A 21954-nucleotide genomic window follows, 5' to 3' on the forward strand; every position below is an offset into this window, starting at 1 on the left:
AAATGCGCTTGGAGGGCCCAATTGAAGTCTCCCTCAATAGCAAAGGCGAGGGAACAATTGATATATCTGTTATCATTTTCATTTGTTTCTCTTTGATCGATCCCGAATTCACTGAACAATTGATATATCTGTTATCATTTTCATTTGTTTCTCTTTGATCGATCCCGAATTCACTGATAAACAGAGGCGTCGGTGAAGTCCCATTAACTGAATCCACCAAGAAGCCGACAAGATTTTCCACCGAAGACGTGATGTTGCCGCAGATCTCGTTGGGCAAGCCCCCCTTCCATTTGACTCCGAAAGAATACCAATGGAGTTCGTAGACTATCTTGTTCTTGAAGGGCAACACAGATGCCAGATTCGACCTCAAGAAACTTAAATCGATATCGTAGTTCAAATCAGAGAGAATAACGAGGACATTGGGATTGGCAGTTTTGGATGTTTGTTACCATCAACAAAGTTTTTATCGTGCATCATAAAACTCATGTTCACTGCCATAAACTCCATGAAGAATTCAAACGAACTTTTCTTGAAATTCTGACGTAAAAAATGGTATGCACAAAGGTCAAATAGATAGCATAAAATGGTGTAAAAATTTGTGCACAGATATTAGACAAATACGAAAAATATAGACGAAAACAAAAAAAATACACTGAAAACCTATCGACCTAAATATAAAATTTAATATCACACTTTATTTTTTATAAAATTTCATGTATATTAATATATCTTAAAGAGCCAAAACACTTTCTAAAATATGGGATAAAGATTTATTAATTCATCTCTCGTCGACAAAAGTCTTTTATATGTGATTTACGCCGAAGCTCTTCTTATAACCGTTATAGATCACAGAAGTCTCAATTCAACAATATATAACATTTCTTTAACATGTGAACAATATCACTTGTGAGTGCATAATAACTCCCCTCTATATTAATGTATAACCATGAAAGTGCATTTTTACAGGGTCACGCGGGTCAAAAAATGATTCGAAATCCTCATAAGAAATTTAACAATTATATTAATATTATATTTAATTGGTAAAGAAAATGATGATTTTGTTTTAATATATTTAATTCCGAAAGAAAAAGATATTCTCAAATGATTAAATCATTTGATTTAATAAGTAAGTTGAGATGGGGTATTTTAATAAATGAATTTGAATTAATAAATGAGTAAGATTCAATATATGTAAGACAATGTAATAATTAATTAAGATTATACAAACTATGTAAAATAATGTGAATGTAAAGTGTAATTGAGAATTTAATGAAAATAAAAATAACAATAAATTAGATTGATGAATCATAAATGAAAGGTTAGTTTGTTGTTCTTTTTATTATTCTAGCTTTCTTTATTTATTTTTTTATGTAATTTCATTTCCAAAAGATATTAACCTAAGTAGAGGAAGATGGACAAACAACAACAAGTGCTTTGTAACTAGAGATTACTAAATGAATCATTGAGCCTCATTTGAAGCTAATTTTTCCATTTAGGTTTCTAGGGTGAAAAATGATTCCCTGTGAATTAGTTTAGGTCTATGTGTTGTGTTGTTGATTGGTATTGGTGGTTTATTGAGTTTGTTGTTTGTATTTTAATGAATGCTTTAAGTATTTTAATACTTGTTGTGTTAGTTAAAAATTTAATAATTCAGCTAATTTTGCGATGTGGAAGTTTGCTTTTTATTGTAGTGTTTTGATGACCAATACCCATCGAAACATAGCTTTGCCTTGGAATGTTGGGTGATTTAGAAGATGGAAGATCAATGGCTCCCATTATGGGGTTATTGCTTTTAGTTTGGAAGTTTCAAAATTGGTGTATTTCTCTACTTGGAGAATGCCCTCTCACTTCCAAATATGTATTTTATTTGTTGGTTGGTCTTCTCCCCATAGGTTGTTTATTATTTCTAGGCTTCCACTTCATTACTTGTTAAGCGTCTCACCTTCATTAGAAATTATACATTTCGCTAGATGACAAATTTAATAGTATGTGGGTGAATTGCAACTACCTGTGCGTCACACAACCTCACCAAATTGAAAATTGAATGATACCAAGACAAATTCCCAAGCCCAAACACTGTATGATCCATACACATAATATATAGTCTCTCATATTAATTAATTAATTAATGTTTGGTTGTCTCGTTTTACTCCATAGCTGATTTCTCTTAGTTATTTAATCATTTTTTCCTTGCTTAGGCATTTTTAGACATATTTGAGCAGATTCCAACTCATTTGAGTGTTTTTGGATATTTATAGGGAGACACACCTACCCATGCATCACACGACCTCATCAAACTGAAAACTAAATGATAGCATGACAAATTCCCAAGCCCACACATCATATGATCCATACACATACTATATAGTCTCTAAAATCAATTAATTAATGTTTGGTTGACTTCTTTTACTTCGTAGCTGATTTCTCTTAGTTATCTAATCATTTTTTCCTTGCTTAGGAATTTTCATACATTTTTAGGTAGATTCCCACTCACTTGGTTGTTTTTAGATGTTGCTAGGCATAATTTTCCTTGCTTGGGTTGATTTCCCTTAGGGAGTTTCTTCCTCACCCATAGGTCATATAGAGTTCATATGGAATATACAAAGTCCCTCTCTCGGAATAAAGTTAGTTGATGCCTATATCATTTGATTGTTGGGCATTTCATACCATTGCTAGGTATGTCATTTAGTTTATGGTGTGATGGGAAACACTATTTTATTAAAAGTTGGATGTGACCATTACAATTTATATACAATTTTGGTTGACATTGTGCCTTGACATAGTTGTTTCAAGTTACATATATGAGAAATTCATAGATTTGGAGTACTTTCTTTTATGATTGGTTTTAGTGCTTCCCTCTTTCTTGTTACCATTCATTTTGGTTAGAAAGAGAGTTGTAAGCAAGCATTAGTATGATCACTATCCGATAGAGGCAAAGTTGTAGATTTGGATGATGATATTTAGTTACTGTAACTGTTTCTTTACATTTATTAGAGCTTCATACACTTTTTTTCTTGGAGAATAAACAATTTCCTCTTACAACATTTTTGTTGGCACACCAAGCCTAATGAATGCTTTTGCTTCCACACTTGCCGCATAAATTTACCTCAATGCCCTTTGGGGATTCAAATCAACTTCACCAAATCCATGGTTTTCTCTACTAATAATTAGTATAGAGATGCATGGGTTAATTTCAAAATAGAGTAGTGAATCATACTCAAAGGAAAAGAAGAATTGTTGGCCACTATGAGGAAGTAACCAACAAGGTAACCCATCATACAAGCATTTCATCCTCACATTCTTTTGAGAGATGTAGAATAAAGTGGATTACAATGGATTGGTTCCCTTGGTTGCACTAAGAAGGCCTTACAACCACCAAAAGAGTAGAGGCTACCTTGAGAACTTGGAACTCAGTAGCATTAGCTACATAAGAAATGAGCCAACCAATCATTTGGAAAAAAAAGTTGCATAGAGAGTAGACCTTTTAGGCATCCCAAGAAGAAGAAGAAGAAAGAGGTCATTGAATAGGGCAGGGAACAAACGTCTAGTAGCCTTTCTCAGGACATAACACTCTACTCAAGCCCACAAATGGAGCTTATAAGAGACTTCCATAAATGATGCATGTTGGTGAAGATAGTGGGATATAATTCCCTCATTTATGGATCATTTTTGAAGGAAAGAAACAAGGAAAATTTCCACATCACTTGATTAACTAATCAAACCTCCCAATAACTAAAAGGAAAGAAAAGTCTTGTAGAAATTTCATGAATTGAGATTTATTTTGTAAGATTATAAATTTTACCTCTTTAGAGGTTTGAAAAATATAATCCCAATGAATTCTCATCCTTAAAGTTAAACTAATATTATGGAAACATATGGTAGAAAATATTTTAGTTCAAATCTAGCCCAATACACTAAATAATCCAAGAGAGGTGATACCAAATATTTACAGACGAATTTCATCCCCTTAGGGGAATATTTTCATGCAAAACTTGATTTGTAATCATGGTTATTAATGCAAATTTATAGTATAAACACGTATTCTTATCTTCAATATAATTTTTCCATTTCTTAATAATTGTAGGCTTAACTTGTGTGAAATCAACTATACATATAAGCATTAGAAAGTAACAAACCATGTAGACACTGATGGTAAAAAATAAAATATGTAATAAGATAATTTGGGTAGCTAAAAAATCATCTATATGGATAAGGTCTGAATTTTAAGTACATACTTTTGGCTTATCACAAGTTATTACAAACCTCCAAGCTCTCTAAAATATTAACTATGAAAACCAAGAAAATCCTTGGTCCACAAAATATACTCCAACAAATTAGAATCAACACTAGAGAGTCTTAATTTTCCTAATGCAAGGTATCTCCTCTCATCTCCACTTCCTCCTCTACAAGTGCAACTTAGGGTTTAACACTAAATCCTAACTCTAATGCCCCCTTAGAGACATAAAAATGTAGCCTTATACTTTAAGAGTGCTCCAAGTGATCCATATTGGATCATTATATTGTTTGTGATTCATCTCGATGCATTAAGAGTGGAAAAATTGGTGGTATCAACTCATGGGACAGTTTTTACTGACGGGACCTCGTTTGGCAAAACAGGGCCTGAAACCTTCCGGGAGCATTTTGAGGCATCAAACAATGTTTTTTGGGGGTAAACTTTGTTGCATAAGTGTGCACCTTTTCACACTATTCTACACACAAATATTTTTCCAACGACGCAAGAAGCACGTCAATCAGAGTCTGTATACAAAATTTATGCCACTCAGAAGTTGACCTTCTTCTTTTGACACCCATAATTCGGGAGGATGCCGCATCAACCCCCATTATTCATGGGAAAAGGGGCTATCCACAAGAATATTATGTAAAAGGCTCTAGAAGAATCTATATTGTAACTCTGGTTAAGAGTTGAGGTAGTCAAACTTAACCACTAGTAGGCTATTGGGCTGTGTTATAACTAGGCCACTAGGAGGAAGAGGTATTCCATTATTTCTAGTGCATTTATTCCATAGATGAGAAAAATAGCCAAGAGGGATAGGAGGTAGAGCAGTGAAAGAGGATTTGTGCACTGTAGCATCCCATGAGCCATATGCCATACTTCTTTGTACATGTAACCATATTTCCAGACAGAGAAAGAGAGTAGAGCAACCTCATCTTCCAGCTTGGTTTTCTCTCGAAAGGGTTTACTAGAGCATATATTGTGTATTTTGTGTGTGTGAGAGTTTTTATTTTTTTGTTCTGTATTTTTTGCATAATTTCTATTCTCACACATGCACTATTTACAATAAAAACTACAGATCTAGAAATTTAATAAAACTGTAATAATGTAGAATTTTAGATTTTAAATATAATATTATAAGATCTGTTCTGATGAATTGTATAGTGGAATATACATTACAATTTGGTTAGAAGTGTAGCCAAAAATATTCAATTTGGCTTAACCTTGGTCAAATTGAGAAAATTCAAAATCTCCACATCAACAGACAACTTGGAGGGAAGTAACTGAGGTGACATGGCTTTTGTCACTCAATTAGCTTAGTAAATTTGAGTTAGAGGCCTTGGAATTCAGTTATGCATGTTCGTTTGCTAATTTACAACAATCCAATTTAGTTATTTCCATTTGTACTCAGCTAAACTAGTTCTAACAGTTCATAGAACTAGTTGGAGGCCACTTGTGCAATGGGACAATAGTCTAACTCAAAGATCGTCCAGTTAATTGATGAATCAACCAAAAATAGCTCATGAATCCAAGGAATTTAAATTTCTCAACTATGGTGGAGGTTCCAAGGCAATGTAACATTAGTTTTAAACTAGTGTTGAGTGTAAAAGTGTTGCATGCAATCAATGATCAATCCTTGAGAATTGCACAATCATTTTGGAGGAAATTCCTAAAGAATAAGGGGCTAATTTCCTCAAGATTTGCACAAGGAAATTGGGGTCTTGGTGAGCAAATATTTGGCTAAGTGTTGGTCATAGCTTGTTCATTGAGCAAGAGAACAATTATTCTTTTGCAGGTTGAGCTCAGAGTTGGAGCTAGCAATTGTAATAGTTTCTTAATACATTGATTAATGCACACAGGCTTGAGGGGTTTTTCCCAGTTGGGTTTCCCTAGAAATCATTGTGTATTTGTGGTTATGATTATTGCATGTTGTTCAAAATTGTGAATTTCATTCTGCATATTAGTAGAGTAGAATTTTGTCTCTTGATTTTAGATAAAATTTCTTGAGCAATTGTAACTTTGTCAAATTTCTACAAGTTTACAAGCCATATTGGTCTCATAACAAGTTTCTTTGGGTATTTTGTGGAGATTTGTAGGGGATATAGATCGACGGGGTCGAAAATCATAAAACCCTAATCATGGCTGACGAATTTGTGAATGAACCTTGTAATCCTATAGAGGTGAGGTTTTCACAGCTAGAACAAAAAGTCGTAGATATAAATCGCAATGCAAACCTCCTCATGGCAGCCTTGAGAAATAATCTTGGGCTATTTAGAGAAACTGGGAGTTAAAATGTAGAGGATAAGTCAAAAGGGGGATCGAGAGATTAGGAAGAAATGGAGAACCAGTCAAAGAAAGAACCCAAAGAAATACCAAGCTAGTTCGAGTGTCGCAAACCAATCACAATCCCTATTCAAAATGGAAGCAAATATTGATAACAAGCCATTCCATGTCGAGATTGATGCCTTGAAGCTGAATCACAAGTTGTAGCAATTGGAAGTTTATTTAAACATCAATCAAATTGAGGAAGAACATAAGATTTCATTTGCGCGATTGAAATTAGAGGGCCATGCACCGATTTGGTGTGAAAACCACACATAGACGATGAGGTTGGAGAGGGAGCGCCCAATGACTAAGTGGGAGGATTTAAAAACCCTCATTAAGTCACAGTTTTACCCTATTGGGTACATAGAGGACTAGTGGATTCACTAACACTACATCAGGAAAAAGTGGGGGGAAAGTGTGCAGGAGTACACCACAGAGTTAAAAAAAGATGGATATAATGTTGGGTATCTTCCAAAGAACCCAAATGTACTCCTCAAGTATTGGGGGGTTTGCATCACCATTTGTAGGAGCAAATGATGTTGTCAAGCCCAAATTAGTGGAAGAGGCTTGTGTGCAGGCACATCACCTGGAGAACGAAGGCCTGAAGAGAGCACAATCAAGTGGATCAAAGCAGAATGAGCAACAAGATGCTTCTAAGGAGGGGAAGAAGAAGCAAAAAGGGGGAAAGATAAAAAGACAACAACCACATCATATCAATACAAAGATCTTAGCAACCATTTCAACCAATGTAACGTTGACGACCATACAAAGGATAAGTGTTGGAAGTTGCATCTAGAGTTAAACCCGAAGAATAAGAAGAAAGAAAATAAAAAGAAGAATCTCATGGCCACAGATTCAAGCAATCAGATTGAAAGCAAATCGAAAGTGGATTGGAAGATCATATGTACGTCAGTGTAAAAGGAGTTGAATTTGAGTAGCCTTCAACAACAAGAAGAGAAAGAAATGACAAAACTCTTCCATATAAGATATGGGTCAAGAAGACAAAGATTGATGCTTTGCTTGACTCATGATTGCAGGCAAATATCATTGTTGCAGAGCTGGTCAAGAAGTTGGGGCTAAAAGTTCGTGATCATCCAAACCCATATCCATTGGGATGGGTAAATAAGGATGCAAAGATGAAGGTAAAAAAATAATGCAAAAGTAGGTTTGCTATCATTGTTAATTTTATGGATTAAATAGAACTAGATGTGGTTCCCCTTGATGTATGTGGAGTCATGTTTGGGAGTCCCTACATGTACATGTGAGATACAATATTAATGTAGGGAGACAACCAGTGTTGACTCGTCAAGGATGGAAAATCGTTCATCGTTAATGCGCTCAAAGCCAAGTCGAAAATTTCACTGGTAAGTGCCAACCAAGCCAAGAAATTGATCAGTTCCAAAAAGAAGTATGTTTTATTGTTTTTATTAGAAAGTCAATCTGTAGAAGAGTCAGTAAGAGGAAAGGCATCCTTGGAGGGGTGTAATAATAAACATAAACACCAATTAGAAGAGTTTCTACAAGCATACATGGATGTGTTCCGAGAGCCTAAAGGGTTACCACCTAAGAGGGAAGTGGAGCACGAGATCCAACAATTGCTAGACTCACCAATGCCTAACATTGGGCTATATAGGAAGTCTATTATAGAAACTAGTGAGGTGAATAAACAATTGAAACAACTACTAGAACAAGGTGTCATTTGACCAAGTACATCACCATGTGGGTCACCCATCATCATTGTGCCAAAGAAGGATGGGACTTAGCAGATGTGTATAGATTACAAGGCGTTGAACATAATCACGCTCAAGAACGAATGCCCCCTACACAGGATAGATGATCTACTGGATCAGTTGCAGTAAGCAAAGTACTTTACGAAACTAGACTTAAAGTCTGAATATCATGTAGAAATTTCTCTATAGATCAGCTAGCTCTGATACAATGTAGCAATTTTGCAAATTCTATACAAATCTACCTCTAAGATCATGTAGAAAATTTACTGTAGATTAACCTGATAATGCAATATACGAAAGCAAAATACTATAATCTACTTCTACTATCAATTTGTGGAAGCTTAAAGATTGAGCAAGATCAAGTTGAATCAGAGCTGAACACATATAACCATAAGAAGAAGAATCAATACACATGAAACATGAAAAATACTCAGGGGAAAGCCTCAGCTAAAAACCCCACTATCTGTATTATCATACAAGGTGGAAATACATCAGAATTATACAAAGCCTTAGCTCTCATAGCTAGCCAACTCTCAGTACAATCCTCCTGGATGCTCATAGGCAATCAAAGCTTCTCGCAAGCCTTCTCCTCTGCCCTTCAAGCTCCTATTTCCTTGCGCAGTTTCTCCTGGGTGATCCTCCTGTTACTAAGTGGAAGACTCTCAACCAAGTGGAACACTGATCTCACACCCTGTTAGAACTACCTAATCCTCCAAGGAACCTTTCCTTGACTACATGCATGAGTTTCCTTTATAGGAAAACACATGCAACTGATAGTACACTGTCCTTGACATTTAGCTCAAGTGGGTATTTCTCAGAATAGACATGCATGAGTTTCTGATGAGGGAATCTTCAGTTATCTGGAGTACTCTGGTTGAGTGCATGCATGCATCAACTGACTGATAACTCACAATTAGTTCCTCAAATAGTTTGGAACTAATTTAATTGGACTTAACTCAATAAACTAAGCTAACTAATTACAACTCAAATATAACTCAATCTTATCTCCTTAATTTAAGGGATAACTCTTGCATGACATCAGAAAGACTTCTAACTTGAATTTCTCCAACTAATTAATCCATAATGAATTAATTAATTATTTCCAAGCATCTGGTGAGACTAAATTCAATTTTAATTCAAGGACAAATTAAAATTGGAATACTCTCGATTCTATTTTTATCATTTCTTGTTGCTATTTTCAACACTCCCGCTCAACAAGAAAGGAATTCAACTTGATCCCGATCGTGAACCTTTGGAATGTTATGCATGCAACACTTCTCTCTAGTGTTATTTCTCCAACAACTTTAGAAACAAAAAAACATCCAACCTGAATCAGTATGATGCATCTGTCATCAGAGTCTCTGACTGCTATTGCCTCTGTCAACTGAAAAATTTGTGCTTCGACTGACTTTGCCTTTCTGCACTGTTGTCAATCCTTCTCTATGCTCTTCAGTATCTGACTGCTCTAGCCTCTGTCACTTTGATCTCTGACTGCATCAATCCCACTGATTCCTCTCGCTACTATGTACTTTGGGCTCCCGTACAAATTCTATACAAATCTACCTCTAAGATCATGTAGAAAATCTGACTATATATTAACCCGATAATGTAATATACCAAAGCAAAATACTATAATCTACTTCTACTATCAATTTTCGGAAGCTTAAAGATTGAGCAAGATCGAGCTGAATCAGAGCTGAATACATATAACCATAAGAAGAAGAACCAATACACATGAAACACAAAAAATACTCAGGGGAAAGCCTCAGCTAAAAACCCCACTATCTGTATTATCATACAAGGTGGGAATAAATAAGAATTATACAAAGCCTTAGCTCTCACAGCTAGCCAGCTCTCAATACAATCCTCTTGGATGCTCACAGGTAATCAAAGCTTCTCACAAGCCTTCTCCTCTACCCTCCAAGCTCCTATTTCCTTGCGCAGTTTCTCCTGGGTGATCCTCTTGTTATCAAGTGGAAGACTCTCAACCAAGTGGAACACTAATCTCTCACACTGATCTCACACCCTGTCAGAACTGCACAATCCTCCAAGGAACCTTTTCTTGACTGCATGCATGGGTTTCCTTTATAGGAAAACACATGCAACTGATAGTACATTGTCCTTGACATTTAGCTCAACTGGGTCTTTCTTAGAATAGACATGCATGAGTTTCTGATGAGGAAATCTTCAGTTATCTGGAGTACTCTAGTTGAGTGCATGCATGCATCAACTGACTGATAACTCACAATTAGTTCCTCAAATAGTTTGGAACTAATTTAACTGAACTTAACTTAGTAAACTGAGCTAACTAATTACAAATCAAATATAACTCAATCTTATCTCCTTAATTTAAGGGATAACTCTTGCATGACATCAGAAAGACTTCTAACTTGAATTTCTCCAACTAATTAATCCATAATGAATTAATTAATTATTTCCAAGCAGCTGGTGAGACTAAATTCGATTTTAATTCAAGGACAAATTAAAATTGGAATATTCTGGATTCTTTTTTTTTTATCATTTCTTGTTGCTATTTTCAACATATCACTAGGTTCAAGTCAAAGAAGACCCTCTTCAAAACTAGGAAAGGTTTGTATGAGTGTTATGACGGTGCTAGACCTGCCAGCATGTCAGGGGATCTATCTGGTAAGAAGTCCCAATCAGACCTCACACCGTTTGGTGTAGGAGTCCCAGTAGTGGGTCATATGGTAATGCCTTGACTGCGATTTCGCACAGAGGCAAGCAAGATAACTCTATTGGTAGCAAGGGTGTGACAGCTACAGTGAGTCAAGGAAGGTGCATGAGAGGTTCTAACACATGGGGGTTGAGATGAGTGCGCCCCTTGGAAATTTGTAATAGTACTTGGATGGGAAGGGAACACACGAGCGAAGATGCGTCACAAGATGGAAAGCAAGTTAGCTGACAATCCAAAGTGATGGTTAAACCAACAACACATTTTAGAAAGATTCATACATACTCATACAGAATCGTCCATACATGCATGTGTGAGGAAGAAAATACATATGCCATTTAGAGTAAACAAGATAGCTGGAATACAATACAACATATGCATGAAATATGCTTGCTCTTATTATATAAATAAGTGTAAGTTTCGGTCACATAATACATCCAAGTCCAACCACTAGTCCCAATAGTGGAACGTTATAGCCACATCCGCCTGCTCCTCCAAAGAGATGTACTAGCTCTGCATAGTGGAGAAGCCAAGGCTCGTTACAATACTGTCCAAGCTCTCTCTAAGATAGTCTTATCAGAAGCTTGGCTGACCAAAAAGCCTATACAATGAGTTATGAAAGACTATTTATAACAAAGGGTGGGGTGACCCTTGACATTCCCCTTTGTGACAGTTCAATTACCCTCATGACTCTTCACCTACTCTATGACTATTACATCCAATTATTGACACTTGATTTACACTTGATATGACTTTACATTACAATGCACATGTACCCATGTGAAACAAAATGGCTTAAGCAAGCCATGCTAGACATCATTCTGACTTAGACAACCATGGAAGTCCAACTCCTCAACATCCTCATGCTAATCAATAGTAACATATTGATGACAAGATTGATAGTCCTTGAGGGTGTCCGTGTGCTCCACGGTGACATCCGTCTGAAACCTGACTCTTGCCTCCATAGCATTTGGGTACACTGCTCGGGCTCCTCTATCCAACTCGTCTGAAAGCATGCACATCATTGTCTTCAATGTGGCCAAACTAGAAACATACTTGTGCATGATGTCTACATTGATGGGCAAGTCTAGGCCAGTGGAAATGCGCATCAACTCTTCGAAGTACAAGTCAAGCTCTAGTTGGACCTATTTCTTTGTCTTCACTTGGGTGGGAGGCCCAATAGATGGGATCGCATGTGTGCACACCACAACATCCATACTCTCGAATACTCGTGCATGGGAAGCCTGTATGCTAGTGGTGAACTGTGGGAGATCTTCATAGTTCTGGATTTGACTCCGGATACATGCCTTCAGCTTGACCACATTTCGCAATCTAAACTGGCTGTTGGCTGCTGGGATTGCGCAATGCTCAATTCCAGCTGGGAGTGGCTACAGGCTCAAGGGCTGCATTGCGCAATTTTCTGGGCCAGCAACCACTGTCCCTCAGAAATGAAAAAAAAAGTCATGGAGGACAGTGTTAGGCATATTAAATGCACATTTCTGGAGAGGAAGGTAGAGCCTTCCTTCCCTAGATTGCATAATGCTCTCTTAGTGAAGGCAGAGTCCAGGCCAAGGTTGGCCCGACTCGCCGACGGGAAACTGAAAGCAAATAAGACATTGAATGCATGGTGAGACTAAGAGAAAGAATAAATGATTGACAATGCATGCAAACATGAATGAAAGATTCAATAAACAGATCAACATGCATGTGGGTGAAGTGATTCACGGAATCAATGATCGTTCATGCAAAATAGTTTCATGTATGTGACAATAGTGAGATAGCAACAAAAACTTAAACAAAGCTAGGACAAGTTAGTATACATGTTAACGACGTCAAGAATTCAAAGAAATCAAGTAAACAACACTCACACAAGCGAATACACAAAAAGTGATAGAAATGCTGAAAAAGACAAGTTGAGGCCACTTACCCATGAATAGATGAGTCCGATGTGTCAAAGGGTCTTGGATGTGCTATGGGATGTCAGAGATCCAAGATCGATGTGAAAGAATGAGCTCTGATGCATCAAATAAATAAGTTTTTAGCTTATGACGCGCATGCCACAAATCTAGGAAAAAGCGACGCTTGGAGGAAAGTTTCTAAAACAACTTTGTATGTAACCTCCAACTGCTAAAAATAGCTCCCTGAATCATGGGATGCCTTTTGCATGTTTCCTTTTTTCTATTTTGGGAAAAATCAAGCCATGCATGTAAGTCAAGTTTCCTTGGTCCTGGGTGGAACTGGTCAACCAAACTGCTCATGCATGCAGCTGCTTAATTGCTTAAAGGAAATGCACATTTTTGGCTGGGAGCTGGGCTGGCTACCCAGGAGATTTGTGCAATTTCTAGGTAGAGCAACTGATTGCTGCCCAAATTTGCGCAAATTCTAGGTTGAGCAGCCATGCTGGGGAAAATTGTGCAATTTTCACTATGAGTGTTGACTGGCAGAATTGCACAATTCTGGAACCCAGTAGGCTACTAGACAAGATTGTGCAATTTTTGGAGGGAAGGATGGTTGCCCTCCATAAATGCACATTTTCTTGGGGGAGCTGCTCAGCCTGCAACTGGACCAAGTTTGGGTGACCAACCTGTGAGGGGAATGCATCAAGATGTGATTGACATGCTGCCTTTGTTCAACAAAAACACTGAAGCTTGAGTACCTGACGAAGCAAGACAAGGTGCTGTGAAAGGTTGGTAGGGAGGCTCCAAAACGAAGCTAAGGCAAAATTTTGGAGGGTGGTTGTAGCCGCTACAACAAAGTGGTTATTCATGCCATTTGGCCTATGTAATGTACTAGCTACATTTATGAGATTAATGAATGATGTATTGTGCCCTTTTATAGATTCATTTGTTATTGTCTATTTGGATGATATACTGCTATACGGTGCTACTTGGGAGGAGAACATCTCACATTTTATGCAGGTGTTGGAGACATTAAATAAGCACCAGATGCTAGCAAATCTCAAGAAGTGTGAATTTTCACAATAGTCTTTGGTGTATTTGGGTTATGTGATAGGTGTAGGAGAGCTAAAGATAGATCATGCCAAGATGGAGGCCATCATGAAATGGATGGTGCCTACTAATGTTTTTGAGGTTAGGAGTTTCATTGGGGTAGCACAATACCTGAGGAAATTCATAGCCTCATTTTCAGTGGTAGTAACACCTCTCCACACCATAACAATAAGTGGAAAGAGTTTCCATTAGGGAAAGGGTTAACATTGGGCTTTCAAGGAGCTAAAGAAGAAAATCAGTCAAGCACCGATTTTGGCATACCAAACTTGTGACAAACCTTTGAAGTGGAGACATATGCGAGTAGGTATGCTATGGCAGCGGTCTTGATGTAGGGAGCAAGGCCTGTATGCTACCATTCTGAAGTATTTCATGGGGCAGTTCTTGACTACCCTAATTGCGATAAGGAGTTCTATGCCCTAGTGAAAGATGTGAAGAAGTTGAAGCACTATCTGATGGGAAAGGAGACAATAATCCACATAGATCACCAATCACTACAATACTTGCAGGCCCATAGTAAGATACAACAAACTAGGCATTACAAGTGGATGGGGTTTTTACAGCAGTTTCATTTAGTTATCAAGTGCAAGAAGGGAAACACAAACAAGTTGGCCAACATTCTTTCAAGGTCACCCACATGAAAGATCATACCTTTGGGGACTCTTATGCACATGTAGCCATTTACCCATGATGCATATAGAGAGGCATATTCAAAGGATGAGGAATTTAAGGAAGTGTATCAATAGTTGTAGAGTTGAATCATGTGCATAATGACGAAAACACAGTTTACTAACATCTCCAAGATGACTTACTCTACAGGTTGAATAAGATATGTGTTCCTAAAGGTGAACGATTGCAGCTTATTATAGAGGCTCACACCTCTAAGGTTGCAGGGCACTTTGTTGTAGGGAAGACCATGGCTAACTTGTAGAGGTATGTGTATTGACCGAAAATGCAAGAGTAGGTAGCTAGGTTCATAAGAGGATGCATGCTTTGTTGTACCAACAAGCATAACAACAAGAAAAATTGTCTATATCATCCCTTACCTATACATAGTTGTCCTTGGGAAAGCATTTCCATGGACTTTGTGGGAGGTTTACTAACAACCAGAAAGGGACATGACTACCTGTTCATGGTAGTTGACAGGTTCAATAAGATGTGTGTTCTGATGCCTTGTAAAAATACCATCAGCAGGTAAGAATCAACAAACTTGTTCTTTGGACAAGTCTAGGTGCACTTTGGGATACCAAGGAGCATAAGTTTAGATAGGGATACAATATTTCTTAGTGCATTCTGGACTAGATTGTAGGAGAATATGGACACGAAGTTGAATATATCTACAACATTCCATCCATAGATAGATGGGTAGACATAAGTAGTCAACATGACTTTGGTGAAAATTTTGAGGGGATACAACCAAAAGCAATTGAAGACCTAGGATGAAAATTTGGTATATATACAACATTCTTACAACAGGGTAGTCCACACTTCTACATGAAAGTCCCCATTTGTAACCCGTTTTGGATATTTTCCACCCTCACCGATGGACATTGCATATGGGCAACAAGGAGGAGTGAGGGAAGATCTTACAGGAGTTGCCTTGAGGGGTGAATGTTTGTGGAAAAGATCAGGTAGATCCATATACAGGTACAAGAGACACTACAAAAGTCGCAGGAGAAATATAAGGCTGGACATGATCAACATAGAACAGAGAAATCATCCAAGGTGGGTGACAAAGTATGGCTACAATTGAATAAGGAGAGGCTACAAGGGCCTTTTAAGAAAATCAAGACTCTAAGGTATGGTCCCTTTAAGATACTCGAAAAGGTAGGTGATAATGCCTATCATCTCAATTTACCACCATATATGTTCATTTACTTAGTTTTGAATGTAGAGAATCTGAAACTCTATGGGTTTTCCATGCTAGATCAGGAAGAGGAACAAGTCCTACCTTCTGTGGAGGATTTGACATCAGATGCTTAGGTAGAGTTGACAAAAGATACAATTTGCAGAAGAGGTCCATAACTACAAGACAGGGGAAACATGACCTCTGACAGATTAGGTTGAAAGGACAACTTCCATGCAAATCTAAATGGTACACTAGAGTGAAGGTGGAGGAAAAATTTCCTCACCTTATTCAGTAGAAGCTTTTGGGGACCAAAATCCTACCAAAATGGGGAGATGTTATCAAAATTGGATAATTTTATTGTTTTTCAACCATCTCGATGCATTTGGAGTGGAAAAAGTGGAGGAATCAACTCACTAGACCATTTTTACCGGCAAGATCCAGTTTGGCAAAACGAGGTCTTAAACCTTCCGGGAGCATTTTGAGGCATCAAGTGATGTCTTTTGGGGGTAAAAATTTGTTTCCCAAATGCAACACATTTTTGTGCTATTCTACACACAAAGATATTTCAAACGACATAAGAAGCACATCAATTGGAGTTTGTATGCAAAAGTTATGCCACTCAAAATTTGACCTTCTTATTTTCACACCCATAATTCGAGACGATGTCGTGTCAGCCCCCATTATTTGTGGGAAAAGGGGCTATCCACGGGATTATGATGGAAAAGGCTCTAGAAGAGTTTATATTGTAACTCTGGTCAAGCCTAACTTAACCACTAGTAGGCTATCATGCTGTGTTATAACTAGGCCACTAGGAGGAAGAGGTATTCTATTCTTTCGAGTGCATTTGTTCCATAGTTGAGCAAAAATAGCCAACAGGGATAGGAGGTAGAGCACATAGAGAGGATTCGTGCACTGTAGCATCCAACAAGTCACAAGCCATACTTCTTTGTACCTACAACCATATTTCTAGACAGAAGAGAGCTAAGCGACCTCACCTTCCTGCTGGGTTTTCTCCTAAAAGAGTTTCCCAAAGCATATATTGTGTCTTATGTGTGTGTGTGTGATATTTTATTTTTCCGTTCTCTTTTTTCTACATAATTTCTATTCGCATGCATGCACTATTTACAATAAAATCTACAGATCTAGAAATTTAATAAAACTATAATAATGTAGAATTTCATATTTTGAATATAATATTATCAAATATTTTGTAAAGAACAATCTAGTGGAATATCCACGAGAATTTACGGATCACCAAGGGACCTCAAATCCTTAAGATAAAGAGAGATCGAGTGATAATAATAATGATTCTATCCTTCCTATGTTTATATGAGAAGTAAGGGGGGTCTACAATGACAAGTGGACCTAGTGCACTACAAGAAACCTACAAGACTCAAGTAGGTTAACACATGTGAAGCAATGTACTCCAAGTTATACATGTTAAGCTCTAAGATGATAATTGTCAATGAGAAAGGCTCCAAGGTGTGAGTACTAATTCTCCTCTTCCAAGAGTCGAAATCTTGAATTAATCTCCAAGGTCATGTGTCTTCTTAGAGGTTGCCACATCTACATGTCCAGTCCCTCAACCTAAGCTTCCTTAAGTCAAGTATTAGCCTCCATATAAATAATTGAACAATCCCATGATGTTTGAGGCTGAATGCACTTCTCCAAAATTCTTGATGCTTCTCCTCCAATGCAAATCACTCGCTAAGCAAGTGAATTCCCTTCATGTGCTGACAACATGAAGAAGTCATTAAGATCCATAGATCTCTAATGCTCCATGTGAAAATGCCATACAACTATCCATACCAAGAGTATACCACCTCTAATGTGTAATTCCATCATGGAAATCGAATGGTCAGCCATACATGACGCATCTCACATCTTTTGAAGCATGCCCAAACACAATGTAAACATCTTCAAAGTAATCCCCAAAACTTACAAGACTTTCTAATCACATTACTCTCTCCCTTCTATGTAAATTGTTTATTTGTTTTTAAAAGTCAAATTTTCTGAATGTGCAAGTTTTGATATGAATTTGAACACTAAAAATTTCTCTTTTATTCATTTATGTGAGTTAAAAAAATAATATAACAATGTTAAAGAGGAGTAAAGTACCTCTTATAGATAATAGAGTGGGTTATTTCAATTAGTTTGAACCAACCAATTTCAAGGTAGAAAACAATTAGAGGTCATGGGTTTATGTACGAAAGAGTCCCTGTAGATTAGGAGTGCATATTGTACTCTTGTGACATTTACCTTGGGCACCATTCATAGATTACGAGGAAGTGCATGCATCATTTCCTTTAAGCCATTTTCCATGGGTATATACATAGTGATCATTCAGTAGATGGTCATAATTATGCCAAATTAGAATAACATAGACATTCAAGAGAAAAATATGTGAGCAATTGAATTTATAAGAGGATTTGCTTTGTCCATGACCATTTTAAGCAATGGTGGACAAAATTGATGCAAACCTTGAGGTGATTAGGGAGTACCACCCTATCAGAGGTGTTGGTGTGGGTGGAGGACTAATTGAGGGAGACATCAGAGTAGGAGCAAAGATGGTGGAGTGGGGTACGTATCAACCATAATTTTAAACAATCATGATGGGATAATGTAAGGGATTGTGTAACTGGGAGGTTAACAACTGGAATTATAATGATGGTATCACACATGATATTCTTTAGAAAATTGTTCCTAGACATTATGTAAGGAGGAGGAGTTATAGACCATGTTCAATAGGATGATTTGTGTCATTGAATTATCATGCAAATTGTCGCCACATCTAGACACTCTCACACCAAAGATATGTTGTTTGTGACTTTTCAAACATATCAATTTACATTCCTTATGGTAATGGAAGTTGGCACCATGTTTATGCAAAGTCAAGAAAAATAACATTACTTGCATTGTAAATGCATCTGATGTATAACATGTAAGAACTTTGGGTAGAGAACTCATTTGAGAATTGAATAGTGATTTGAGTTTATTTTAATACAGCCCCCCTCATTTGGACCTTGTTAAGGCAAGGCCAAAATATGGTGAGAGGGAAAGATTGAGGAAAGGAAGCACATTGAAGCCAAGACAACCCATAAATTCCATAAGATAAAATAAGTAAGATTGACCAAGGGGAGGGCACCGATTAGAGGGGAAGGACAACACAACCAACCTCAAACAACAAGGAATCAATAATTTTCTACTCAAAGAGGATACAAATACACCAATTGGCATATGAGGTTTATCACTCTTCGTGGATTTGAGAGAAAGTAGAGGAGTTGTATAACATGGTGAAGAGAAGAGGAAGAAACAAGGGAACCCTAATGTAGAGGACCCCTTTGACCCAAATAATGTTCATGGAAAACATTCAATATATAAAGTAGCAATAAACACCCACTAGGTTATAAATATATAATTGTGGCGATGATAAAAAAAATGTTAAATATATATATAATCTATATTCATATAATTTTGTTATAAAACCATTAGTAATCCATCAAAATATGATATGTAAAAAAACTACTTGCTATAAATGAAACAAAAAAATATGTTAGTTTAATTAAATTAAACATGCTAGACACCTATAAATCCTAATTATCTTAAAACAAATCTACATTATACAACATAGAACCTAAAATGTTTATAGAAATGACCGCAACATAACATGTTTATAGAAACATTTTTATCAAAACCCTTATCTACATAATAGTCTAGTTCAAATTTCTAAAAAAATGTTTCATTTCTCAATAAACATTTTGTATTAATGTAGTGTTATTCTTTTTGTTTGAAGAATAACCTATGTTCATGTTCATGAAACAAGTTATTCCAAAACGTGTTGGAATTTCAAAGAAAATAGCACAATTTTCATTAAAAAAAATCATGAAAATATTTCCAAACTATGAAAGCTTCAACCATTGTAAGTGTGCTTTAATTATGAGTGAAAATGGGACCATGAATATCGTGAATGAAATGTCCATAATAGTTTCACTTTATTTTTAGGAATGTCCCTTTCATGAAAGTATTAACAATCAATTCATAAATGCCTTCAATCACGTCCTACAATTTTGGTTTTTACAGAAATGTTTTCATGTTATGCACATCTCATGTTTGTTGTACTTTTCATTCATATCTATTCAAAATTAATTAACAATTTATTTATTAACAAATATTCATCAAGTGGCCTTCAATTTATTGTTGAAATGAATCATAAATATTGAAACTTCATTCGCAAATCCGTCTCCAAGTTTAAATCCAGTAAACTTATTTATTATATATTTAATAAATTTATTTTGCTGCCCATGAATTTAGTGTGGAAATCTCCTCCGTACCGTCTATTCCCTTTCTCTCGATGCACATGAATTTATTCTTGACTACTCTTTCTTACCCTCTATTTTCTTTTTCTTCATTTTTTATATATTAGATTTTAATGGATTGATTGGTAAATAAAGATATTCTTAACTTTAGATCTACCAAGTGTCGAGAGAGATCAAATCTCTTGAGATACAAACATTTTTTAGAGTAAGAAGAGATTTGATCTCTCTCAACGATTTTTGGATCCAAAATTAAAATGGATCTCGGCTGGTTATATATAGATATATATATAACGAAATGGGTAGAGTTCTTTATTATTAAAAAGATCTTTATTACAAGGTTAGAACTTTTACATATTTCAATCTCCCTTTCATGTTTGAGATTGAGCACAAAGGTTCAATCCAAACCCTCAAGCGAGTTCCCGATGACACAAAGATTTTAGTCCCTTTCCAACTAATTTTTTTCCAAAAAAACCCTAATATCCATTTTTCACTATTTTTTTTTTTAGTCTGACTTCTTGTTTTTTTGTGGTGAAATACTATTTCCTTTCTTCCCAACTTGAGTCCAACTCATGTTTTTTGTAAATTGTGACAGGTCATTCTTTGACAAGCACACACGTTGCTATTCTTGAAGTCTTCCTCATCCACTTGACCTGTCTAAGAAGTTACCTTTCCAACATTATTCCTTAGGGATTCCTAAGGTGATCCGTTTTCCACAAGGGTTTGTTGCTTTTCCACTTTCGTTGAGTCCAAAGAATCTTCACCAGCATGTGTTTTTTTCTTATTTATAATTATAAACACAATTATTCATTTTAAGTATTTTTTTGTTTTTTTTTTTTTGTTTTTTTTTAGTTTTATGTAATTTAACCAAGTCAAAATGTTAAACAAGACATTACATTACAATATCTCTACCATACTAGGCTGGAGAATGCCTCTCAACACAATAATTCTATTCGAGGGTCAATTCAGTTCATTTTATCTACTAATCTATATTTATTTATTATAACTAGCATAGATCCATCTCAACTCTGGATCTACCAAGTATCGAGAGGGATCAAATCTCTTTAGGTGTAAACCTCTTTTAGAGTGAGAAGAGATTTAATCGCTCTCGGTGCTTGGTAGATCCAAAGTTAAGATGGATCTACGCTGGTTTAATATATATATATATATATAGCAAAACGGATAGAGATTTATTATTAAAAAAAATGTATTAAAAAGTTAGAAATTTTACATATTTTAATCTTCCTTTTAGGTTTGAGATTGAGCACGAAGGTTCAATCCAAATCCTCAAGCGATTTCCCCATGACACAAAGATTGCAATGCCTTTCCAACTAATTTTTTTCCAAAAACCCTGTGATATCCAAACACATTTACATTCCATTTTTCACTATTTTTGTTTTATTTTAGTCTGAATTCTTTTTTACTTGGTGAAATACTTTTTCCTTTCTTCCCAGCTTGAGTCCAACTCGTATTTTCTGCAAATTGCGACGGGTCATTCTTCGACAAGTGCACATTTCTATTCTTGAAGTCTTCCTCATCTACTTGACCTATCCAAGAAGTTACCTTTTCAACATTATTCCTTGTGGTTTCCGAAAGGGATCAATTTTCCACGAGGGTTTCCTGCTTTTCCACTTTCACTGAGTCAAAAGAATCTTTAGTGGCATGCACTTTTTTCTTATTGGTATAATTATAAACACAATTATTAATTTTAAGGATTTTATTTTTTTTATTTTTTTTTTAGTTTTAAGTAATTTGACCGAGTCAAAATGTTAAACAAGACATTACATTACAATATGGGTCAATTCA

The sequence above is a fragment of the Pinus tabuliformis genome, chromosome 6, assembly GCF_031772625.1.
Source record: "Pinus tabuliformis cultivar Carrire ecotype Pingquan chromosome 6, CPIR1, whole genome shotgun sequence".
Taxonomy (NCBI): domain Eukaryota; kingdom Viridiplantae; phylum Streptophyta; class Pinopsida; order Pinales; family Pinaceae; genus Pinus; species Pinus tabuliformis.